The sequence below is a fragment of the Chiloscyllium punctatum genome, chromosome 9 (genome assembly GCF_047496795.1).
Source record: "Chiloscyllium punctatum isolate Juve2018m chromosome 9, sChiPun1.3, whole genome shotgun sequence".
NCBI classification, from domain to species: Eukaryota; Metazoa; Chordata; class Chondrichthyes; order Orectolobiformes; family Hemiscylliidae; genus Chiloscyllium; species Chiloscyllium punctatum.
The window spans coordinates 117286805-117314265 of record NC_092747.1 but is presented as its reverse complement, the minus strand read 5'-3'; the positions used below and the strand labels follow the sequence as shown (position 1 = coordinate 117314265).

The window sequence follows — 27461 nt, the reverse complement described above, 5'->3', positions numbered from 1 at the left end:
TTAGATCATGCAGATGTTTAATGACCAATAGCAGGAGGTGACAGTTCGTGATGAAGGGATTTGTGATTGCGGGGGAGGTCAATGATTGTGAAAGATGATGTTACGGTTCTGTGCGATGAATTACATGATCAGTGAAAAAGAAAATGCATTCTCATAAACATTGTCCTCAAAGTATCCTGCTCTGCTCATGATCAAGCATTTCACATCTCGCAGTGTGTTAGCCATCACATACTGACTATTAGTACCAATCAACTACTTAATCCATCTCAATCCTGATAGAGATTATGTGAGTGTGTGTGCTGCAATACTTCCATTTAATGCAAATACTATCTCCAAGTCCCAATGGGGAATTCTTTGGATCAGTTCACATTTTGAAGTATACTTCACCATTGATAACACTGCCTGCAACTGTAGAGACACTAAGCATATTCAATATTAGGTTGTGTGAACTGTTGAGATTCTCAATCCTGAGTTGATATTGATGAAGGCACTTGGGCTATGTATAGGTGTAATAATGTTAATGACCTGATCTTGAAATGTTAACAATGTAATCAGCGCTTGATAATCAGTGCTAAAGGTAAAAGTTCTACCATAGAAATAAATGATTGAATATTTACAAACTACACAACACCAGGTTATAGTCCAACAGGCTTAATTGGAAGCACTAGCTTTCGGAGCGCCGCTCCTTCATCATTTGTACTTGCAGAGTTACATTGTACTTTGCTCAAAAACTGCATGAATCCATGTAAGACGCTGTTAACTCCTTTTTTAGATTAGAATCAGTCTAAACATTATGGCACAGACAACAGAACACAGGGGACTAACACCTTCAACATCTTATCTGGACTGACACCAATTGTTACAGTAAACCTGAGAATGTAACTTTTAAAAAAAGGTTTTGTGATTTACATATGGAAGAAGTGAAACTACCATGGTCATTCTAACAGGTGAGAAACTTAACAAACAATCCAGGTCATTTTCAATGTATAATTTCAGTTACATCACACTGTAAACTTTGCTATAAATTCTGTGTCTTACAATTGTGTCTTCCACAATCACCTGATGAAGAAGCAGCGCTCCAAAAGCTAGTGCTTCCAATTAAACCAATTGGACTATAACCTGGTGTTGTGTGATTTTTAACTTTGTACACCCCAGTCCAACACTGGCATTTCTAAATTGTAGAAACAAACTAGTGCTTCTTGTGCATCAAAAGAATGTTTGCATTCAGTATCCAACAACAAATGTGATGTATTAACAATTGATTTTTTGCTTCCATCAATATACTGTGTGATTGGACCAGACTGCCCATGGAGAGAGGCAGACACTCACATGTCTGAGGTAGCTTAGTGCAAACAGTAACTGGTGGAGTCCTGCTGTCATTGAGTCCATTGCCCAGCCTCTCCAATGGCTTGCCTGTTGCTTCTGTGTCTGTTTGTACATTCAAATGAAGTCCCTAATTGCCAACAGTATGAAATCTTCATGTGCATTGGTCTGAGCAAGTGTCTGATCTCTAAGAACACTCCATGTGCCAGTGACCTGGGGCATTCATTGCTTGACCACCTGTACTGACATGGCAGCGATGTATTCACTAGCAGTGTTCCCTGCTCTAAAGATGCAAAAATACCCCCCAAAGTGCCAATATCTGAGCTGGTGGAAGATACAGACTTGATGCAACCTTTGTGCGATATGTGACTTCTTTCTCAGAGGTGAAGAAGGAGCTATCTTGCAAGTCCTGAAACTGACCTGTATCACACTGACCGGGGTGGTTACCTTGGACCAGGTTGGCAAGGTCTGGTGTCATGGTCTCCTCTGCCAGTCCTCCTCTGCAACACTTTGTCCACGATCACCAAGTTTCCATCTAGAAAGTAGGGTGCCAATTTCCCTTTGTGAACCCTTTGTTCCCTAGGGTGACCATGGCAAATGACAGGAACTGTGCAGGACAGCTCTGTACCTGCTGTATTAATATATCATGCACAACAATCTTTAAATTGGCACAACACAACACACATATAAGTTAACAACCAAAGAGTTTATTTTCAAAATAGCTGACACCCATTTCTACTCATAAATCGCCATCACTTTAAACATATCTTCCACACACTGATGAAGTCATGGTTAGTACGTGTCCATCACATGCACAAAACTGGAAGATTTGGAAAAGACAGTTGGTGTCTTTTTAACTTCATCTCAGATTTCAATCTCAGGTTTCAAATTTAGCAATTGACACAATGTTCGCCACAATTATATTTACTACAATTTTCCCCATTAAGTATATGCAGCCTTAAGCTAGAGATTCCACATTCATTTACACGGCATCTATTCCCTCAGTGACTTCAAATTTTACTAGCTCCTGGTTAGCTGAGTGTTCCTCCACTGACGTGTTTAAGACTGGTCTCCTTCATTTGCAGACTCCCTTCTCACCCCATATCTGACTACCACATCTATGGCAAATGGACTGCAGCAGTTCAAAAATACACCATCTTCTCCAAGGACATCTAAGATGGGCAAGAAATGCAGTAATACCCATATACCTTGTTAGGACCATAGAACCATATAAATGATACAACTTGGAGGTGGCCCATTTCGCCCATCTTTCCATGCTGACCCTTTATAGTCTCCTTTTCTGCTGCCCTCTTTCAGCATTCTCCTCTCTCCCAACCCTACCCTAAAACTCACTTTTCTACCCCAACACCCCTTGCTGCCTTTTCTCTTCCCACCCAACATCCCTCAACAGCTCCCCTGCCTCTTCATTCCTGCCAAAGGGGTGCCAAATTCACCAAGAAATATTTCTCCTGCAGCAATCCCAGCCTCCCCTATGATGTCGCTGTGACCAAGAGCTATTGACCTCTGGTTGGCTGGCAATCCTGGGTGGGTGGAACTCCCCTTCTTGCGATCATGGTTCCCGAAGGGGGCAGAATCTTGTTGAAGCATCAGGCTTCTCATCTTCCTGTTGTAGAATCAGTGAGAAAGCCACGATGCCTCTTTACATTATTGAATGCTGGGTGACACCATGACAGGCATAACAAAAGTACCTGTATCTTTAGAGTCTGTAGCACCTAATACTGATGTATTTCTAGTCATCAGAGGATTTCAAAAGCTGCTTCTTAGATTTTACGATATCCTGTGGCCCATACATGTTTATACTTTTGAAGAGATGCAATCTGGAAATAATATAAATTAGACACATAAGGAAAAAACACTTGTAGTTCACCTATTTTAATGATTCCACAGGATCAAAGATCTACTTCAAAGTATTTAGAGTCAGCCACAATCTGTGGATTGAGCTTGCTGACTTGACAGGCTACAGAACCCAGGAAATTCAATAATCTTTTTTAACTGAGTTACCTGTATGTTAATTAACTTAGAGCCACACTCAGTAACTTATAATTATCTGCTTTTGGTCTTTCAATTACAGTGATCTTTCTGCAGCTATCATGCTGTTCAAATACACAACAGGTCCTCGGTGTAACACTCACCTCTCTACTCCTTTAAGTCAAAAGGACACTGACTTGAATGGACATGATAGAAAACCATTTTAGTCATTCACTACCAGATTTATGTGCAACACATAAAGTACGATGAGTCCTATGTTCAGCTGCAAGATCTATTCACTATTGCAAATTCCAAGGGCACAGATTATCCGTGACTTATTTTCTCCACTTCAAGCCATCTTTTTAAATTCCTATGCCCAATCTCCTACCCCTTCAACTCCAAAGATAAACATCAAGAACTAAAGGATTTGTTTGCCACTGAGAGTGAATGTAAAAAATAGGAGCAGGACCAGCTATTCAGTTGCCTCTGTCACCTTCCTCGTTTCCTTTGACCCACCAAGATAAATTGGGTAGATGGCTCTCCTTTGCCCTAGTTTCCTTTCCTAGTTCCACTTCTACTTCCCCTCAAACCTTGCAAACCTCACCTTCAATTAGATCCAACATCTGCTCTCTTGATCTTTTCCACAAACTACTGGACATTTCTCTTTCCAGTTCCACTGTTACATAACATTGTTAACAATACTCTCTCCTACTCCATCTTTCCTTTCAACATTTTGGAATGTGTTTTCTGCTTCCAAATTCTTGTCTAATTCTTCTGGAATGTCATGTTTAAATCACTCCAATCACATCTCTACACCTGGCTCAAAACCAAAATAACTCTAATCAAAGTCACAAATAACATCTCACATGACAGTGGCAAAGGGAACCTGGCCCCCCTCATCCTTCTAAAACTGTCTCCTTCCTTTGACACACCATCATCTACCAAACTCCTTCATCCTCATTCAACAAGATGGAACTGTATTTGCATAGCATCATCCTTATTTTTACAATTGTCACCAGAGAATCATCAGAAATGGCTGTTCTCTTCAATTCTGCATGGTTAATGCATAGCGTGGAATCCCAACAGTGTGGAAACAGGCCATTTGGCCCAACAAGTCCACGTCAACCCTCCAAAGAATATCCCACCCAGATCAATTCCTATTACCTATTACTCTATATTTCCCCCACCACTGCACCTAGCCTAAACATCCCTGAACACTATTGGCAATTTAGCATGGCCAATTCACCTAAGCTGTACAACTTTGGACTGTGGGAGGAAACCGGAGCACCCGGAGAAAATCCATGTAGACATGAGGAGAATGTGCAAGCTCCACATGGACAGTCACCAAAGGCTGGAATTGAAACTGGGTCCTTGGCACTGTGAGGCAGCAATGCTAACCATTGGGCTACCGTGCTGCCCAATGTATCCATGAACCATTCACATTTTTCTCATCTACATGGTATCCCTTAGCAACATCATCTGACAATACCAATATCAGTTTCACATCTAGACTGAAGGCATCCGACATCATCACATCAACACCTCTCTCAACCCTTTCACCGTCTCTCAATGTTCCCACGATGTATAGAGCATCCAAAATCCAAAAGCAGCAATTTCTTCCAAGACTGAAGCTTCAGACCCATCCACAAACTCCACACTTCCATCAATTCCATTTCTTTCAAGGGGAACAGTGCCATGTAAACACAGAACTATGCTGACCATTCCCAGAAGGCAGACACTGTCTGCCTGAAGCCAACAGAAAAGGCAAGGTACAACCATATTGGGACCTACCTCTCCCTTGCTGAAGAGAATAGACAGATCTTCAGAGGTTCGGCTGAACAAATGCTTTGGAATGAGGGAGAATAGACCAATTTACTTGTACAAGCTACTAGAGAGTCCCAGAGCTTTTAACATCAAATGAAAATATTTTCTTTGGCTCTGCAGAGAGTCTCACAGTGATGAGGCCTTTAGGGTTCATTGAAATTTGCTTTGAAACCTGCATTTCCAAAAGTCCTGGCCCATTACCAAGCTGCTTGAAGATTGTAAAAGGGTTAATAATTGATGACAAATGGATTCACTGTTCTCTTCTGCCCATCAACACAGTGAAAATTTCAGAGCACCCCTCACTTGTCAAGCTCCTGACACAATGTCTAGGATCACAATTTTTCAGTTATGGTCTCACTGACTCCCAATTCCACAAACATTTAAATGTGCAGCCCTGTGCTTGTATGGTTCTGGAAGTCAATGCTTTAGTGTTGCTCTAGTTTTATGGCTTTATAATCCTATCATTCTGTGATTTCCTGTTTCTGTATTCTTTGAGTCTGTGAGTTTCTGTTGCAATGATTCCAAATTTCTGATTATTTGGTGATGATTCTAATCAGTTGATTCTGTGATTCTTTTATCATATAATGTTAGTAATCAGTGAATTCTATGTATCTGTAATTCTCTAGTTATTTGATTCTTATCACTTATCTCTATAACCTATCATTGTGGTATCAAGACTAATGATTTGCTGATTCTATATATCTTAAAGACTTTTAATGCTTTCAAAACCTTCTCAACATTGTGGTACAAGTGGCCTATTCATATGCCATTGGACGTTTATCCACTTAATTAGTGGAACAATAACATTTGAATCATAAAATGAATCATTGGGGCAATAACCAGGCTGTTTCTCCTAAGTCCAATTTAAATCTTTCCCCTCTCACCTTAAACCTCTGCTCTCTAGTTTTGGACTCTGCTATCCTCGTGAAAAGGCCTTGACTATTCATCTTATCCTTGTCCCCTTGACTTTATAAACTTCCAAAAGGGCACCTTTCAGCCTTCAACGCTCCAGAGAAAATAGCACCAGCCTATACAGCCTCTCCCCATAACTCAAACCCTCTAAACCTTTCACTATTCTGTTTACCTGTGACTTTACTTTCAAGGAATTATGAATCAGCACTCCAAGGTCTCTTTGTTCAGCAAAACTCCCCAAAACCTTACCATTAAGTGTATCAGTAAGATAAAGAAAAACATTTCCACTGAGGCTGAATATGGGCCTATCAAAACAACTTATTTAACCGTTACATTCATTAACAAACTCAATACCTTTGCATTTTGTTCAAGGTGATAAAGATGATAAAGCTGTTAGTTTAACAAACGTGTGAAATCCTTTTCATGGTTTTTAGGTTAGATAATTTGAACAGTGATCAGTTCAAATAGCCTGCAGCATTCTAGATAATATTGAAGAAACATATTTCCCTTCTTTGAGCCTTTTATGTTTTCCAGATGACAAGTATAGATTAATCAGATTAAATACCTTTGTTCACATTATTTTGTTAGGAAGCATTACCTGATGTGTCATTCTTCATAAGGGATTTAGAATTATTCTGCTTTGTCCATCTTTGCCTTTTATCAGTTTCCAAACTTTGACCCTTGACAACAACCTTTTACTTGCAGTTTTTCTAATAGTTATTCTCTTGTAGATTCTTTAACCCAGCAATGCCTGAAGTGCAGTGTTTGAACCAAGGCATTATCTTTTACCATTACACTACTTAGTATTCCATGTCTTTGGTTGCCTTTTTTATCTGAAGCTGCTCAGCTTCCAAGTCAAAGCTGGTTTCTAATTGCACTGCAAGAGTAGGCAGAATTTTATAACTTTCACAATTTGTTTCAGAAACTAACCTTTGTTTTTTTCTATAAAAGGTTATAGTTTCAGTGTTAGCTTCAAAATACTTTGGTTAATTGCTCATTTGTGCCAAACCTGAAAGATAACACAGAAATTTAAAAAAAACACAAATGCTAGCACCTTCATCAATGTATAAGTTGACTAGAACTCCATGACTTGCTTTGGAATTGTAAAGTCTAAAGAGAAAATTTATTTATTAAAGATCCAAATCCTCTTTGCTGCAATTGGGGTATATCACCTCAAAAAGATTGGGTGAAGTGGTGTACAACTCTGAGTGACATTGGCAACAATAAGATTTGTGTTGAGAACTCCTGTCAGACCGATCTTGAAATTGGGAGCATCCCACTTCATCATTTTTGCTTTTGATAAGCAGCATAGTGGGTTTCTTATTTGCCAATGAGAAGTTACTAGTTAAGGGGGATTACTGCTTGGTAACCACCTTGTTGATGGCCAGTTTGCCTCACTGCCTCAGTTTTGGTTGTACAAAACTCACCGAACAAGCTAATAGTCGAGAAAACAAGACATAGAAACCAGAGCAGTTATCTGGCAAGTTCAGCTCGCTGCTTACTCTGAATACCCTTCATATTGATGCTGAGCATTGACAGATCAGATCACGCTCCATGGACACTGGCCGCATACATCCCAATTAATCGAAAAAAATGATAACAGGATATCAAAGTCGAAACATCCTGGTCATAGGTGGTCATACAAGAATGCAAATGATGAAATACATTTTGAGGACTTGGGAGAAAACTGGGTACGGACTATCATCCTACATTTAATAGAATTCCAAATGAAGTGAAAATGCAGGTTTGGGCTGATAGACAAAAAAAAACAAATGAATCCCAGAAATCCCTAAGAAATAATTCATGGATACTTCCAATGTAACTCTATCATAAAGACAAACAGCAAAAAAAATAGAGTTAATGGCAAATGACTTAAGTCTTTCAGAAAGCTTTTGATAAAGTCCCACATAGGAGGTTAGTGAGCAAAATTAGGGTGCATGGTATTGGGGCAAAGTACTGACTTGGATTGAAAGTTGATTGGCTGACAGGAAACAAAGAGTAGTGATAAACAGCTCCATTTCGGAATGGTAGGCAGTGACCAGTGGGGTACCGCAGGGATCAGTGCTAGGACCGCAGCTTTTTACAATATATACTAATGAAATAGAAAACGTTATTAATAATAACATGAGCAAATTTGCTGATGATACTAAGCTGGGTGGCAGGGTGAAATGTGAGGAGGATGTTAGGAAATTACAGTGTGACCTGGACAGTATAGGTGAGTGGTCAGATACATGGCAGATGCAGTTTAATGTGGATAAATGTATGGTTATCCACTTTGGTGGCAAGAACAGGAAGGCAGATTACTACCTAAATGGAATCAATTTAGGTAAAGGGGCAGTACAAAGAGATCTGGGTGTTCTTGTACACCAGTCAATGAAGGCAAGCATGCAGGTATAACAGGTATAATTCCTGGAATGGCAGACTACCTTACGCTGAAAGACTGGACCAACTGGGTTTGTATACCCTTGAGTTTAGAAGACTGAGAGGGGATCTGATTGAGACATATAAGATTATTAAAGGATTGGACACTCTGGAGGCAGGAAACATGTTTCCGCTGATGGGTGAGTGCCGAACCAGAGGACACAGCTTAAAAATACGGGGTAGACCATTTAGGACAAAGATGAGGAGAAACTTCTTCACCCAGAGAGTGGTGGCTGTGTGGAATGCAGTCTCTGGATTCACTTAAGAAAGAGTTGGATAGAGCTCTCAAGGATAGTGGAATCAAGGGTTATGGAGATAAGGCAGGAACAGGATACTGATTAAGGATGATCAGCCATGATCATATTGAATGGTGGTGCAGGCTCGAAGGGCAGAATGGCCTAGTCTTGCACCTATTGTCTATTGTCTATTGTCTAAGTGTATATTAAGGTGATTCACTTAATTCTGCTTTATTACATAACAGTTGTACCTCAACAGTATGAGGCATCAACTAGCTAAACTGTTATTTGGAAATCCAGACAAAGCAGAAAAAAAGATAGAGTAAAAAGTTATGATAGCTCAGTCTGCTTTCAATTTGGAGATGATAATTTATTAGCAGCTTTAAAGAGAGTGGTTCTCCCCTGTGAAATTGTAAAACCTTATCATTTTAAAAGCACTGATGTCATCAACCAGTATGACAGACTATTATTACTGTGTAAGTCCTTGATTAAAAAGTAACAATGTATTTGGACATGGAGAATGATAAAGCATTTCTATTCACCACAGAGATCAGCCTGCCATTCAGGGGAGCTGTGGGAATTGTGTACATGTATATGGGGCAAATGATGCTTTTTGGGTGTCTATTTCTCAGGAGTGGTAGATTTGTTAAGATTAGGATACTCACGATTGAATGTGAGCCTTCAAGTTGGTGAATTGACTGCTGTGTGGAAAGTGAGCCTGCAGCTGCTGGAGATCAGATTCAACAGTGTGGTCCTGGAAAAGCACAACAGGTCAGGCAGCATCCGAGAAACAGGAGAATTCCTGATGAAGGGCTTATGCCCGAAACATTGATTCTCCTACTCCTCTGATACTGCCTAACCTGCTGTGTTTTTCCAGCACTACACTCTCGAAATTGACTGCTGTAAGAATTAATACATTTCAACAATAATAAATTGGTGGTGAAAATCTATTGGATAACCTGCGAGCATGAAACATGCCACACACAGAAGCAAGTTCTTTCTTCTCATCCATCCAATTTCTACTTTTGGCCACATTTTGACATAATTAACAATAAAGGATGTATATTGCTCCAATTAATCCATTTCATTGTCAATTGTGCAACAGCAAACTAGTGAAAATTAAATACAAAGAGATAGAAATCTTCCTCTCTGGGTATTCAGATAATGTCTCTTTTTATAGATTTGGATTGACATCCACACTGTTTTTAAAATTTAGATGGAATAAACATTTCAATTTAACCCACGTTAAGGAGGTAGCAGATGAATTGAGTTGTCAAGTAAAGGTTGCTGGAGGGCTCACAGTGCCAAATTTCAGATTCTCCATCAGGTAACCGCAGTATTAGCCAGTCATAAATAATTAGTTATCTCTCAATCACTGCTTGCTTTTCTTAGCAAAATCTTATAAGGCACATTTTGATCTATATCCCTGAGACAACAAGCAGGGTGAAAAGAATATTACTTGTCAGTTCCTTATGCCTTGAGCTGATTGCGAATACTCACCTACACCTGCTACAAATGGTCCTATTGGCTATTGGTGAAAAAGCTTCCTTGTTCTCGATCTGCAGTCAATGTATTGAGGGAATGTGTGTGTCTATTCCTTCTGTGCCATCCTCAGCTCATTCACCTCTCACTATACTCGAGTGAGCTTTAAGCTTTTCTATTATTTTATTATGGCAGTGCCCAACAGTCAGGTTAATCAGTGTTGCAGGAGTTTATTTTGATGTTGAAAAACATTACTTTTTTTTAAAATGTTGTAAATACTAGCTATATACAGATCAAACTTTCACCTCTGCCATGAAAGTTTGGCAGAACAATCTCATTGTACTCATGTGACCTAATTTTGTAATCTAGTAAAATAAAGCACTTTGTAAGTTGCTATCTGCTTTTTCATTCAGAGGTTTCACTCCAGATATCAAGAAATTTCTATTTTACGGTCAGAGGGAATGATTTTTAAAAGATCATGATGGGCAATTGTTTTTATGCAGAGAGTCATTCATGTGTGGAACAAACTTCCTGAAGGAGTGATGGAACTGGATACAGTTACAATATTTAATAGATACTTGGACTTGTTGGGCCAAATGGACTGTTTCTACACTGCAGGGATCCTACGATTTATCATGCTTCAATTGATAAGTAAGATCTGGGGAAATTGTGTAGCTTTTTAATTAATAATGATATGAGGTTTTTGTTGTTATTGTAGAGATTATACTTTGGTCCTGAAATATTTGGGTTTTCAACTGAAGAAAAGTAGGGTTGATTGTTTCTGAGTTATCTGAAAAGGTCTGGCATTTTTTTCAGTCAAAACCTCTGGCGTCAGCTTTTACATGAGATGAATGTTTATAAGAACACATAGAGTATATATGCATTAGTTACATTTTTGCAACAAAACTTCTAAAACTATAACTTGTCCACAAGCAAGGTGCCTGGTTTAAAAAATAAACTGCTGATGGACACTTCCTCAAGCTCCCCACTTCTTGCATAAGTAACACAGACGTTGCCTGGATATTTGTTGTTCAGTTGTAAGGATCCTGGCATTACATTAGCTAGTTAGGCTAATAATGATCAAGATACACCAAATTGGACCTTGCCAGTGTACTCAAACAATACTTCGCTTGGCTAAGCACAGTACAGGACATACAAGAAGCAGCTAGAGTCTGTAGCAGCGTTATTGAGAGAAAGACAATTAATTTCTCGCTGGGGAGAATGCATGAACTAGTACAATTTGGCTGCAGAATAGAATATAATCTAAGTATAGATGCACAAGGAGGTGATGGCCCTATCAGTATCATCATCCAACTATTAATCCAGAGATCTGGATAATATCATGGGTCCCGGGCTTGAATTCCATCGTGGGAGATGATGAAGTTTTAATTCAATACAAAAACAATATGTAATTCAGTCTACCATGACCATTAATCCATTGCCAATTGTTGGGGAAAACCCATCTGATACATTAACATCCTTTAGGGAAGGAAACTGCCAACCTTACCAGGTCTGGCTACAAGTGACTCCAGACCCACAACAATGTGATTGTCTCTTCAACTACCCTCTGGACAATGAGAGATGGGCAACAAATGCTGGCCTCGCCAGCAATGACCTCATCATGTAAATGATTTTTAAAGGATTATGCATTTCTTTAGATTAAAAAATAAACTTACTGGCCTTTTTAAGAGTAGTAACATTGAATAGTTGTATTAAATATAGTTATCACACAAATTCTACATTTTAAAAAGAGCATAATTCCTCCCACTGACATTTTAAAGAAAAAACAATACCATAACCACTTACAAGTTTCAGTGATGTACTTTAGCTAGTTACTTCATAAATTAAGCATTTGGTAATATGCAAACAGTTAAAACATGCTCACAAATGTCAGTTGCCTCCCGAAAATTAACTCAAATCAAAGACTTTTAAAATGTGCACAAACAGAGGTAGAGGCAATCAATGGAAGCTTGCATTGTTTCCTGATATTTTGATCTCGGGACGTGTCTTTTGGCTGGAAATAAATTTCTTCTTTCTCAACCAGCACTAAAGTAACTTATAATAAGATTTACACTGCAACTAACTTATAATAAATTTCCCCATCTTTTGGGCTACTTCAGATGATTTCACCCAATTGCATCGATAAAGTAATTTACCTCAACAAATCTGTAAATTACTTCCAACGTACTATTCATACGTTATTCTAATCAGCAAAGGTGTACAAACGTGCATTAACTTGGTTTGTGAAAAAGGTAGATACTTGAGAAAGCAAAGCTTGTCAGATGCACAAAATAGTTTCACTAAGATGCCTGAGAAAGTTCTGGTTAACCCTTTGACACCCTCCCTTTCGTTTGGAGTCTAATGTTTGCTTCCCTTTAGCAATCCTGAAAATATTGCTGAGTTTAACCCCAGGAAAATATGTTTACTGTTCTGTTCCAGTACAAAGCAGTAATACTCTTGTCAGCAGTTTACGTCAAGAATAAATAAATATCACAAACAAAAACACATTAATGTATTATAATCTAGGCAGAAATCAAAATAACTTAACAAGATGTGCGAAACCTGGGGCTAAATGTAGTTGTTCACTCTTGAATTATTATAAAATTGCTTTAGCACGACATCCTATTTTCTATGAGAACTTGACCTGTTCTATTCTTAAAAGGTTTCAATAACCACCTTACTTCTTTCCTGGAGGCTTTTAAGAGGAAGTATTTTGAAAGAAAGATCAAAGTATACTCCATAGGGTACTGGGAGAGGCTTTGATGACCTACAAAGTAAACCCTTAGGGAAAGCCCTGACATAAAAGTGTGGACTTTTGAATAAGTTACAGGAAGCTTAATCATGTAGACAATATGGCACCTTCTGCTTGTAAAAGATTATAACACAAGAGCTATTGACTTAATGAACCTATGTTCAATTAACAAACCAGCCATGAACCACCCTTCCATTTAAATTATTGACTAGTCTCTCAGCTTTCAGGGAAGAAAAAGGGAATGTTATTAAAAAAGACAAGCTAATTGCACCTCAGTATCTGCAGCTTTGCTTCTCAGTGTTATGCATTCATTTTTGTTTATTGGGTGGTTGCAGTCATTGTCTCAAACATGCGTGTGTGAGAATGATGCAAGTTACCAATATTCTGCAGCTTTATTATCCAGCATCACCATTGAGCATTCTCAGGCTCAGGATGCTTTGCCTCAACTCGAATTCTTTCATAAGGGCCTCTCGTGGTGCAGTGGTAGTGTCATCACCGTTGGACCAGGGAGCTCAGATTCAAGGCCCATCTGCACCAGGGGCATGTAATAACATTTCAGAACTATAATCATTGGAAAAATAGATTGAGCATTCTCAGGATGAATAACCTGATTCAATAGAATGTTCAGTGTGTATATAGTCTGCTCCAATAATAAACCCTAAGCAAAATATCCAAAGACATTATTTGTTATAAATATTTCATATTTACTAGTTTTTGCAGACTTGTGATAGAAGGATCATGGATCCCAGAATTAGGTTTGGTTGAGAAATGTCAAAAAAAGACATTGAAACATGTTTGCAATCAAGCTTTTCATGATGGTTATATATCCTGTAATATTCAGTGGAGACCCTCTGCCAGGCTTAATGTCTGCCAGGTTACTTCCTGCTTTGGTTATTGTTTGAAACAGTTGGTGACCAGACTGCTGAAGGAAAGGTATTTCCAAGGTTAACTCTTGTTCCTGTAAAAGACCTTGTTTTGGGTCCTGTGTGATATCTGGAGGCCTCGTCTTGCTTTGCGAATGTGAAAGGTTTCAAAAAACAGTTTGAGGCCATCTCCTGAATGATGCATCTCTGTTTTTTTTAAAGATTAGATTAGATTACTTACAGTGTGGAAACAGGCCCTTCAGCCCAACAGGTCCATACCGACCCACCGAAGCACACCCACCCATACCCCTACATCTAACACTATGCGCAATTTAGCATGGCCAATTCACCTAACCTGCACATTTTTGGACTGTGGGAGGAAACCGGAGGAAACCCACGCAGACACAGGGAGAATGTGCAAACTCCACACAGTCAGTCGCCTGAGGCGGGAATTGAACCCAGGTCTCTGGCCCTGGGAGGCAGTGCTAACCACTGTGCCACCGTGCCGCCCACAAAGACAAGTGTGTTCAGTGACATCTGTCTTCACATGCTAGAATATCAGGCGGACGGCATTGTGAATATCCTTTTGCCTTCTAGAAAACACCATAATTGACTAAAAGGGCTTGTATATTTGGCTGTTCAGATGCTTATGTGTTCATTGTGTGCATTAACTAATTCTGCATCGTTTTTAGAAAAGGTTTTGTTTCTATAATAAACTAATCATTTTTTTTTATTAAAGAAGCCTTTTTTTAAATTCTAAGTCTAATTATGGGAAAGTGGAAACATTGGCCAAATAGAGATTAGTTGAAACAAGTAAATTTATGTTGAGATCCATGGACTAATGAGGACTAGAGAAAAACAAATAATACTTATATTTCAGTCTTAGTGTGTTGACCATAATTTGCTGCCATAAAGGGTCAATCTTTACCTTATCTCGGGCCCACCTAATGAATGGTGGTAGGTAATACACTACTATTAATAGACTAAAGCCTCGTTTTGTCGTCGATTAGCCACTGAATAATCTCATTTCCCAAACTATTTTATGTGGTTCAAATCTTCTTGGTATTTAATGTTTTGATCTTGAAGAGCTTTCAATTCATTGTGAAGCTTTAGATTTCACATTCTGGATCCTCATAATTCTATCAAACCTGTACACTTCTGCTGCTCCAGTATATTTTGTCCTTCATAACTCTTAATAACTGGACAATCTCTTCAACTGGATTAGTGGTGCTGGAAGAGCACAGCAGTTCAGGCAGCATCCAACGAGCAGCGAAATCGACGTTTCAGGCAAAAGCCCTTCCGAAACGTCGATTTCGCTGCTCGTTGGATGCTGCCTGAACTGCTGTGCTCTTCCAGCACCACTAATCCAGTATTTGCTTTCCAGCATCTGCAGTCATTGTTTTTACCTCATTGATTTTTACCTCAGTCTCTTCAACTGGTTTGTGCCTTTTTGTTTCTTAGTTGGTTGGTTTAATCCATCCTTCTACCTTGAGTTAATTTAGTTGAGAATTTTTGCAAATATTTATTGCTAAACAGATTGTTTTATGAAAGATTTACAGCTCCTTTGGACTGTATGTCTCCAATTGTTTTTGTAGGTCTGTCCTTTTTTCCATTGCTTCTTGGAGCTCAGACTGATGTTGTTGTAGTTAAGGTCAGAATGGTGCTGGAAAAGCACAGCAGGTCAGGCAGCATCTGAGGAGCAGGAAAATCAACATTTTGGGCAGGAGCCCTTCATCAGGAATGAGGCTGGAAGCCTCGGAGGTGGAAAGATAAATGGGAGCGGGTGGGACTGGAGAGAAGTAGCTGGGAGAGCAATAGGTGGATGCAGGTGGGGGTAAAGGTGATAGGTCGGAGAGGAGGGTGGAGGGGATAGGTGGGAAGGAAGATTGACAGGTGGGACAGGTCATGAGGATAGTGCTGAGCTGGAAGTTTGGAACTGGAGTAAGGTGGGGGGAAAGGGGAAATGACCAAACTGGTGAAGTCCACATTGATGCCATGGGATTGAAGTGTTCCGAGGCAGAAGATGAGGTGTTCTTCCTCCAGGCGTTGGGTGATGAGAGAGTGGCGGTGGAGGAGGCCCAGCACCTGCATGTCCTCGGCAGAGGCGGGGGTGGGGGGTCTTTTGAAATATTAGACCACAGGGCCGTGGAGTTGATTGGTGCAGGTGTCCCAGAGATGTTCCCTAAAGCGCTCTGCGAGGAGGCGCCCTGTCTCCCCAATATAAAGGAGACTGCATTGGGAGCAGTGGATATAGTAAATGACATTTGTGGAAGTGCAGATGAAACTTTGATGGATGTGAAAGGCTCCTTTGGGGCCTTGGATGGTGGTGAGGGAGGAGGTGTGGGCACAGGTTTTGCAATTCCTGCGGTGGAAGGAGAAGGTGTCAGGAAGGGAGAGTGGCCTGTTGGGGTGTGTGGACCTGACCACGTAGTCACAGAGGGAACGGTCTTTGCAGAAGGTGGATAGGGGTGGGAGGGGAAATATATCCCTGGTGGTGGGGTCCGTTTGTAGGTGGTGGAAACATCAGCGGATGATGTGGTTTATGCAGAGGTTGGTGGGGTGGAATGTGAGGACTGGGGGGTTCTGTCCTTGTTGCAATTGGAGGCATGGTGTTTGAGCGTGGAGGTGCAGGATGTGGCTGAGATGCATTGGAAGGCATCTTCAACTATGTGGGAGGGGAAATTATGGTCTTTAAAGAAGGAGGCCATCTGTTGTGTTCTATGGTGGAACTGATCCGCCTGGGAGAAGATATGGCGAAGGCGGAGGAGTTGGGAATACGGGATGGCATTTTTGCAGGAGATAGGGTGGGAAGAGGTGTAATCCAGGTAGTTGTGGGAGTCGGTGAGTTTGTGAAAAATGTAAGTGTTGATTCAGTCATAGTTGATGGAGATGGAGAGGTCCAGGAAGGTGAGGGAGGTGTCAGAGATGGTCCATGTGAATTTAAGGTTGGGGTGGAATGTGTTAGTGAAGTTGGTGAATTGCTCAATCTCCCCATTGGAGCACAAGGTGGCGCTGATGCAGTCATCAATGTAGCAGAGGAAAAGGTTGGGAGTGGTGCCGGTGTAATTACGGAAGACGCAGGAGTTGCAAAATCTGCACCTACACCTCCCCCCTCACCTCCATCCAAGGCCCCAAAGGAGCCTTCCACATCCATCAAAGTTTCACCTGAACTTCCATAAATGTCATTTATTGCATCCGCTGCTCCCGATGCAGAGCGTTTTAGGGAACATCTCCGGGACACCCGCATCAAACAAACCCACCGCCCCATGGCCGAACATTTCAACTCCCCCTCCCACTCTGTCGAGGGCTTGCAGGTCCTGGGCCTCCAACACAGCCACCCCTTCACCACCCAATGCCTGGAGGAAGAACGCCTCATCTTCCACCTCGGAACCCTTCAACCCCAGGGCATCAATGTGGACTTCACCAGTTTCCTTATTTCCCCTCCCCCCACCTTACCCCAGTTCCAAACTTCTAGCTCAACAACATCCTCATGAAATGTCCCATCTGTCCATCTCCCTTCCCACTTATCCCTCCACCCTCCTCTCTGACTTATCACGTTTATCCCTTCCTCCATCCACCTATTGCACTCCCAGCTACCTTCTCCCCAACTCCACCACCCCCCATTTATCTCTCCACCCCCTGAGGCTTCCAGTGTCATTCCTGATGAAGGGCTCCTGCTCGAAACATCAATTTTACTGCTGCACAGAAGCTGCCTGACCTGCTGTGCTTTTCTAGCACCACTCTAATCCTGACTCTAATCTCCAGCATCTGCAGACCTCACTTTCCCCTAATGTTGTTGTAGCTGATTTTGCTGAATCAGTTTTTTTCTTGTGGTCCACTTGCTCCAGATATTCCAGTAAGCTAGCAAATATTTGTTGTATTGGTGACAGAGAACTTGTAACTCATTCCTGCTTCCTTCCTTCCTCTTCCATCTCTTAATCATCTTTGTAAACTGAGCAGATGTATCCCCTAAAACTGTAGCTTCTCATAGATGATATTCTCAAATTTGATCTTTCAGTCCAAAGTCCAGAGTGAGACAGTCACTCAGATTTTTGATCTTGGAGTTTCAATTTTCTGTACAGCAGAGAGAAGATGTTTTAGCTCCGCTAATTCAGTATTCAGTGAAGTGTTTTGTTCTTCTTTCATCTTCAGTTCTGCAACTGTTTCTGAAGTAATTGGCTGCATCTTTTATTGTTTTTCAATGATTGACTGTTTCCATGGATTGCAGTTCATATGGCACATCTGCAATGGCAGGTCCAGAAGTGTTTGTGATGTTGAATAGATGCACCTTCCAGGTAGATTTATTGTACTTACCCTCCAGCACCATGAATCCTGTGAATGGAATTGGTGAATTATTTGTATGTTCAAAATTTTACATTTCTAAGTTTCCTCATGGTTTCCTGGTCTGTGTACACTTTTTTTTAAGAGTCCCTAGCAGCAGTATATTGGCACTTGCACATGTATCAATCTAAGAATATTATAAGTAATCACCAGCTTTTGAGAACAGATAATTTGAAATTTTGCGAAAACTTCACTCGATGTGTTATTGCTTTGATGTTGATGCTTAGAAACAGTTCTTTGTTTTGCTACGTACATCATCAGATTGTATATTTGCCTTTGGTGAGATGCCCAATGACCTTTATTGTATCTTGAAGGTACTCCTATTTTGCTCAGTACATGGCTGTTTGTAACTGCACCAGCTTTTTCCTCCAGTGCACTGCCTCAGTAATGGTCATTTCTGAAACATTCCTTGCAAAATTGACTTAAGCTGGAAAGTTACTTAATGCATACAAAAAAAACACATCTTTCTCTTGTTATGCTTCAGTATCCCCATTATTGTATCAACCATCAGGTTGGTACGCATGACCTGTATGTTTTAGCGGTTTGAAAGGATCATCTCACATTCCTATCCAACCTTCTGTTTTCTCTTTGACTTTACAAGTCTTCCATTTATCTGGAAAACCTTTCCCAAAAGCTTCCATTGAGACACATTGGTTGTGATTTCTGATTCAACAATTTTATTTGCTAGCTCCCTAACTGAAAGGAAACAAAGAGTCCTTTTTGTTTGTATTAGCTAATGAAGTGATCTGTAGATTGTGTCGGATTTTGTCTAAACGGCATGAACTTTAGTTGATGAATACAAAAGTTTAATCTGACCCGAAATATACATTCCAATGTGGTCCATATTTCTCAGGATATTTTAGCCCTTTGGCTGTCAAGTGTCCAGTTTCAATCATAGAAACAAAGAATGTTGGAGCAGGAAATGCCATTCAGCCCTTTGAACCTGTTCCATCATTGAATATGACCATGCCTAATCATCCAACTCAGTACCCTGTTACCACTTTCTCTCAATATTCTTTGATCCCTTTAGACCTACGATCTTTATTCACACCAATCTTTAATATATTGACCTCAACAGTTTCCTGTGGTGGAGAATTCCATGGACTCATCACCCGAGTGAAGAAAGTTCCTGCTGTCTCTGTATAAAAGGCCTACCCCTTATCCGTGATCCCAGTCATTAGGAACGTTCTTCCTGCTTCTATCCTTTCTATTTCCAATTGCTAAACAAACTCTTGTAGATTGTCTATCTGCAATGGACATACCCAAATCTAGAGAGCTGTTAAAACATCTTAAATACTGCTTACAGATCTTCTGTGTCTCAATTCAAACTAGGAAATTGTTTGGCCATTTTAAGAATATGCATGTGACCTTCCCTTTGTTTTTTTTATCAATCTGGCTCACATCTTAACCACTTGGCTTTCTCGAGTGAGTTAAAGCGGTCTCTCAGTCAGGCTTTGGCTGTTTACCAGCAAACTGTAATTTCAACATTCACTCTATGTGTAACAAATGAAGGTATTGAGAGGTTATTTTATGCACTTTAACATGATTTCAGACTACCAACTATGTGTAGATTAACTTGCTCTCTGACTACTCAAGAAAGATAAGCCTCATTACAATGATGCTTTCTATCACTCTCCAATATGTCATGTTGTTGAGAATTATATGATGAGCAAACACTCATTAGAGATTGATTAACTCCATGGGCTATCTTATTAAAACAGTAAAACACATTATAAGTTATGACGCAGCCATTACAGAAAATCAACTGATTTCTCTGCCTGCAATTTGCAAACCCAAAGCAGATTAACTGCTTAGTAGAATCACAGCATTGTATACACACAGCATATGATAATTTTATAAGTGACCTTTCTTAACAGCAAGGCATACATTCAACAGTACAAGAGCAGCACATTGGCTCAGTGGTTAACATTGCTGCCTCACAGCGCCAGGGGCTCTGGTTTGTTTCCAGCCTCGGATGACTGTATGTGGAGTGTGCACATTCTCCCTTTGTCTGTGTATGTGTTTCCTCTGGGTACTCTGGTTTCCTCCCACAGTCCAAAGATGTGTAGGTTAGGTGGATTGGCCATGCTAAAATTGCCCATGGTGTCCAGGGATGTTCAGGCTCGGTGGGTTAGCCATGGTATGCGCTCCCAAGAGTTGGTGTGAACTTGGTGGATCAAATGACCTGCTTCCACGCTCTAGGGAGTCAATGATTCTACAATAGTTAATATTTTTAAAAATTGACTGAGACTAGGCCCACTCACACTGACAAACATCATTATTTCTGGAACAAGTTTCCAAAATTGAATGAAGTTTCCCAAGAATGCTAAAATGAAGTTTAAATGCTAGTTTGAGGTTTTAAGCTGTTTACATGGTTCAGCAGCACTGACTTGTTGGCAGTATTCACACATCTGAAGAGAAGATGATGGGCCCAAATCCCATTTCAGAGACTCAAGTACATAATCCAGGTTTGCATTTTAATATTGTGCTCAGAAAATATTGCATTATCAGATTTGCTGGATTTTTAATGAGATGCAAGCTGAAATCTTATCTGCCCAATCAGTTGGTTGTCAAGGTATCTGGGGAGTTCTCCTGGCGAACACTTATTCCTCAACTACCATAATGGCCTGGATACACTATATCTATACAATCTCCCTCTGAGTTACACCTATCCTGTATGAGAACTATATGGCCATTGATTCACTGTTACTGGCCCAAACTCTCCACACCTCAACTGCTGCAATAGTTTAAGAAGGCAGACCATCACCAATGTCTCAAGAGCAATTAGCGGTGGGTGACAAATGCTGGCCAAATCAGTGGCATCTGCATTTTGTCAGCAGCTTTTTTGGAAGCTGAAATAGATTTTCTAACTGCCTGCCAGGTTATGTTGTGTTGAGAATGTGGTGTGTGAAAAGCACAGTAGGTCAGGCAGCATCCAAGAAGCAGGAGAATCGATGTTCGGGCAAAGGCCCTTCGTCAGAAATCGCTGCCTGACCTGCTGTGTTTTTCTAGCATCATACTCTTGACTCTGATCTCCAGCGTCTGTCGTCGTCACTTTCTCCTGGGTTATGTTGTGTGCACATTTGTGCAAACTTCATAATATTGACATATTAAAAATACCATATTGACTGCAAAGCATTTTGAAGTGTCCTGAGGTCAAAAAGGGTGCTTTATGAATGCAATTGTTTTCTTTTCTTTCCACTACATCTCAGTCTTATAATTCTGTACACAACTCAGCAAAGTGGTCATATAAGGCTTGCAGTTGCTATTCTTCATGGGTTGCGTCTCTTAATCAACTACACCATCATGGGCTGACATTGCATCAGAATTGGTTAGGCTTTATTTTATCCTGTTCAATAATCTCAGTGGAAAAGTAGATGTGAATGTGAATGGAACGATGAGACCAGAGCTCATGATCAGCTTGCATTGTTCAGTGCTGATCTAGAGAGTCTGAACCCTTCAAAAAATTAACCAAGAAGCATTTGTGAGGATTACAAAAGTAAGAAAAGAACAAAATCGATTGTCAACCCTTAATTAAGTCATTAATGGTGAACACATGCAGACTTATTTATGCATAGAAATATATATTTGAATTCAGATCAAATCCAGCATTAGAGAACTTAATGATCAGTATACATGTGAAGAAGATGGAGCCAGTTTACTTCTTCCCTGATCAACTGTTCCCAACCTGGCACAATGATCTTCCAGTACAGGTAGAAAACACTTTATTTGAAATCCCGAAATCCAAAAAGCTCTGAAATCCAAAGGTTTTCTCGTGAAGTTTTTTTCTCACTAACGAGGTTGTTTGGTGTGCAAACAGTTAACCCAACTCCACACCCACTCGATGCATGTCACTCAAATGCGAGGAGTAGGGCTGTGGGCCAGCACTGGCAGGCCTCAATTCTGTTTCGGGGCCTGTTTTATTCATAGTGCGTCTGCTGTTTGGTAAGATTTTTAAAAGTTTAGCCATCGGAGTGTCACTTATCCTGAAATTTCAAAAATTCTGAATTCCAAAAATTAGCTGGTCCTGAGCATTTTGGACCTATATAATAATAAGGTAACCTATTGTCAATTATTGTTCTTCCCGGTAAGAATGGAAAATAAAATGAGAGTATTGATTAAATATTGGTTCATATGATATTTTTCAAAGGTATATTCTTTTAGAAGAAATTGACAATAATGCCTTCTATTTAAAAACAAAACTAGTCTCCCAAATAAATGGATTTTAATTGCTACTGCAAATCTATAAATATGAGGAATGTGACAGATCTAACATAGAATTTAAGATGGTGAAAATGAATGGAAAGAATTTGAGTACAGGATCTGTGCACTTGATTCACTGCCTGTACAACGTTACACGTTTGCTTTCAGTGAATTCATATTCATTGTCGACCAGAAGGATTGTCCTTTACCCTTGAATTACCGAGAGCACCGCTGAATGTGCAAAGATCAATGTTGGGAATGCTTTAACTTTGTCATCTGCTTGCACCGTTCTCAAACAGAGCTTTTCACTGTACTTAGGTAAATGTGATTACAATAAATCAAATAACAATGATCTTTCTCTCCTCCCTAACATTTTTTGGGTGAAACAATGGCTTCTTGTAGGATAATTTTCTTTTAAATGGAAGGAATTTTAGTTTAATCTACCTGGTGAGAAGTTGACACCATTTTGCTCACTGCCACCTTTTAGAGCAAACAGATTTGACAACATGGAAAGAGGCCCTTCAGCCCATCATATCCAATTTAGGCACAAAACATCCATCTATTCTAATCTTACGTTTCAGCACTTGACTCATAGCTGTGTCTACTCTGATGTTTCAAGCATTCATCTAAATAGTTTTTAAATGTCTTCAGGGTTTGCATATCTACCACACTTTTGGGAATGAGTTCTAGACACTCACAATTCTCTAAGTTTTTATTTGTCTCAAATCCACTCTAAACATTTTATTCCTCACCTTAAAACTGTGCCCCTTGATTACTGACCACTCTAATAAAGGAAATGTTTCAATCTATCCACCCGTGTCCATGTCCTTCAAAAATTTCTACACTTCAATCATACCTCACCCACCTCCCTCCACAATTTTCTCTGGTCTAATATCAGCAACATCAGCTGATAAAACAGCAGATCTAGAATCCCTTCAGAGCTGAATCACACCAGTAAAGGCAACATCCTGGTTAATCTCTTCTGCAGTCACTCAAATATAATCACTTCCTTCCTATAGTGTGGAGGCTAGGACTGCACACTATAGTCCAGTTGTGGCCTAACATTCCATCACAGCCTCCTTGCTTTTATATCGAATGCCTTGATTAATAAAGGCAAATATTCCTTATGCCTTCTTAACCTCCTTATCTACCTGTCCTGCTGCTTTCAAAAACTTACACAAATCTCTCTGATCCTCTGTACTTCCAGGGGTCCTGCCATGTTTACTCTCTTGCCTGTATATATAATGTATCACTTCACACCTTTTAGGATTAAATTCAGAACATCTGACCAACTCATCTACATCACCTGGGGGCCTAAGGCTTTCCTTATTGTTCTTTATCACACTGCCAATTTTCATGATATTTGTAAGCAAACTGACCATCCCTCCTACATTCATGTCTAGATCATTAATTTACACAATAGACAGAAAAGCATCCAGCACCTGATCCTATGGTACACCATTGGACACAGCTTTCCTTTCAGTCACAAAGTCTGCCTTTGACCGTCACCCCGTTTCCTGTCACTAAACCAATTCTGGATCCGATTTGCAAATTTGCCTTGAATTCCATGGACTCTTAACTTCTTAATCAGGTTACCATCTGGGACATTGTCAAAAATCTTACTGAAGTCCACACAAATGGCATCAATTATACTGTGTACCTGGTCACCTCTTCAAAAAGATTCAATCAAGTTAGTTAGTGAGACATGACTGCCCCTTAACAAAACTATGCTGACTCTATTTCATTAATGCATCCAAGGAGCAGGAGAATCGACGTTTCGGGCATGAGCCCTTCTTCAGGAATGAAGAAGGGCTCATGCCCAAAACGTCGATTTTCCTGCTTCTTGGATGCTGCCTGACCTGCTGCGCTTTTCCAGCAACACATTTTCAGCTCTGATCTACAGCATCTGCAGTCCTCACTTTCTCCTCTATATCATTAATCCCAAATGCAGATTAATTCTGGGCCTCAGAATTCCTTCCGATTGTTTCCCCTCCACTGAGGTGAGACTGACTGACCCGGTAGATTCTTGGTTTATCCTTTGCTCCCTTTTTGAATAGTAATGTCACTTTAGCTGTTCACCAGTCCTCTCACTCCTCTCCTGTGGCAGACAGAAATCAAAAATTATTGCCAACTCCTTTGGTATATCCTCCCTTGCCTCACTCAATAGCAAGGGGATACATTTTGTCTTGCCCTGGAGATATATCTACTTTTAAGCCTGCCAGACCACTCAGAAATGCCTCTCTGTCTTTCCTCATTTTGTAACTTTATTACAGTCCTGATCCACTTTGGCCATCTCACGAGTGAATATCAACACAAGCTATGCATTCAGGACCCTATCTATATCCTGTCTCTCTACTCCTAAATTATCATGGTAATCCTTAAATCCTTAATTGTGCCTATTCTTTCCTTAGTTATCCTTTTTTTTACCTGTAATGTACTTGTAAAATAACTCAGAATTGTTTCCTTTATTCTATCTACCATTATCCTTTCATTCCCCTTTTTGCTCTCCCAACATCTCTTTTACCCATTTTATTATTCTCAAGGACTTCTGCTGTTCTGAGCTCTTGGCACCGCCATAAATCTTTTTTTTTTCCCTTTATATTCAATCCTGTTTATCCCTCATCATCCATTTGGCCCAACATGTCCACAGCGACCTGCTGACAAGTAACCCACCAAGACCTATTCCCCTATATTTACCCCTGACTAATGCACTTAACACTATGGGCAATTTAACATGGGCAATTCACCAACATTCACATGCTTAGACTATGGAAGGAAACCCGCACAGACACAGGGAGAATGTGCAAACTCCACACAGACTGTCGCCCAAGGCGGGAATCGAACTTGGGTCGCTGGCGCTGTGAGGTAACAGTGCTAACCACTGAGCCACTGTGCCGCCCCACAGTCTGCCCCACTTTTGTACTTTACTTTCAGCCCACTTGAGCAAGCTGAATCCTTGATTAACATTGCAACACCATCTTCTCTTTTACATCATTGTACCCAATCTCACTCAACAATTTTATCCTTGTCCGTCCCTTAACCATGTCCTCACAATAGTAATGACATCACATCGACAATCTCAACTACTCTGCCATACTTGCAAGACTCCTTGCATTAAGATAAATTCCATCCATGACTTGATTTCGGTTTTATTCTCTTATGTATTCTACAGCAAGAATGCAATAAAATACAGTGAAACACTTTCATTTGTCACCATGAAACAGCACTATTTTGAATAATTTAAGAATAAGGTAAAAAAAAGAAAGATATCGTTTGAGAAGAGTCCATCAGTCCTGAGCCAGCTCATCATTGTCAACGAAGCCTGCATTACTATCTGTCTTCCTGCTTCACTGCTGTCTACATCAAACTCAACCAACATCCTCAGGCGTCATCTTTGTCACTGGGCCATTACTCCTCTATCTCTGCCTTGAGGCATCTGCACTGAACAATCCAATGTCCTTCCAAACCTTCGAGAGTACCCTCTTCTATACTTGACTATGCATCACCCCTTACTATTCCTCCCCTGCCTCCCCTGCCTGATTAATTCACTGTTTATTGAAGTTAAGCAGAGTGTAAAACAGGTGACTGATCTGATCACGTCACTTTCTTCTGGGTGGTTCGGCTATCATTGCCCCCTTCAGCTATGGAGAGTGGGAATATCACTGAGCAGAATGTCAGAGGAAGAGTTGACGCCACCAGAATAAAATTCACACAGTGGCGTAACTTCGGTATTCAAAATATTAGTCAGCATTATCAGTTTAATTGCAAGCTTCTATTTTAAATGGCAGGAAATGTTGACTCTCCTGCTCCTCGGACGCTGCTTTTCCAGCACCACAATTTTAGACTCTGACCTCCAGCATCTGCACTCTCTCCTAATTGATTGATTTGCTGACCCAAATTTTGCAAGCAATTTGTATTTGGTTTTGATAAATATTTTAAGTATTTTTGAATAATAATACTCTTTAAGAATAAAGTTAGACAGCTCAAACAATATTTTTACCTTCAGAATATTTAACTTAATGTTAATTCCAATGTCAAGCTTTAAAATATATCTTTGATGGGAAATAATCAGTCCTTTATAATGACATTACCAGTGTTAATGGTAGTCCACATTGCACATGTTGTTATAACATCTAACTAAATAAACTAGATCCAGCATGGTAATTTTTTTTAAAAATTGAACATGTGTGTGTTGTTTATTTTGATTAATGCAGAATGGGAATTGATAAAATAAAATAAACTTCAAAAAGCTTAAAGCAATTAGCCTCTGCCAGTTATTTTCTCACATTTAAACCAAAATTTGTGCCAACATTTTTCAACAAGATTGCCGAACCATCTGATCCCGTTTTCTGCCTAGATTTCAGATTGATTAATGCCCCCTGCTAAGAGACAGTGAGTGTAACCAAACCACCAGAGACACCAAGCAGCAATCTCCCGAACAACATGTTCAAGACACAAAATAGTAAAGAGCAAGGATTGTACAGAATTATATTTACATGTAATTCTGGGACAACCCAGTTAGAGCTGCAAGTGAGAAAATGTCTGTATGTGCAGTACTAATGGACATAAATCATTTGCAAAAATATAAGCCTCACATTATTTTCACAGCGAAATCTGGAACAATGAGAAACTGTGCCATTTTATGATTTACTACATAAAAATAAAGCTACCATTATCTTACCAGATAGTCTGCTGTCTCATTCAAGAGAAAGAGACAGGACTGGTGCTGCTTTAACCTGAGGGTCACCATGCTTCAGGCAAGGGGAGAGGTTGAGAAGGAGAGTTCTTCATGGTAACCTCAGTGTGTGCAGTCCACATAACATTGAGCACAGCCAGTCAGGATTTTCATATGTCATATATCTGAAATTTATTTACACCATTAACTATTTACAAGGCCACAATTTCATGGACATATGTAGTCTTGGTTCAATACTGACTAATGTTACTGTACATTACACACATATCTGACTTACCACACTGGCTCCATTACACGAGAGAGTGATTGAAGGCTAATGTCACACCATTGTCCTGAAGGTAGAGGTCTGGAACTTGTGCTCTCATACAACAGTTCATAAGCAATGTTTCCAACAAGGAAGCAAATTATTGTATAACAGT

At 40.1% G+C, this 27461-nt stretch overlaps 1 long non-coding RNA gene across 1 annotated transcript in view; it reads right to left on the bottom strand.

Annotated features, from left to right (window-relative positions):
• Positions 1-27148, bottom strand: part of LOC140481037 (uncharacterized) — a 71754-nt gene extending 44606 nt beyond the window's left edge. Inside the window, exon 1 of the long non-coding RNA XR_011961465.1 lies at positions 27028-27148. This is a non-coding gene — a long non-coding RNA (uncharacterized lncRNA). The remainder of the gene's footprint in view (positions 1-27027) is intronic.
• Between the last annotated feature and the right edge of the window lie 313 nt (positions 27149-27461).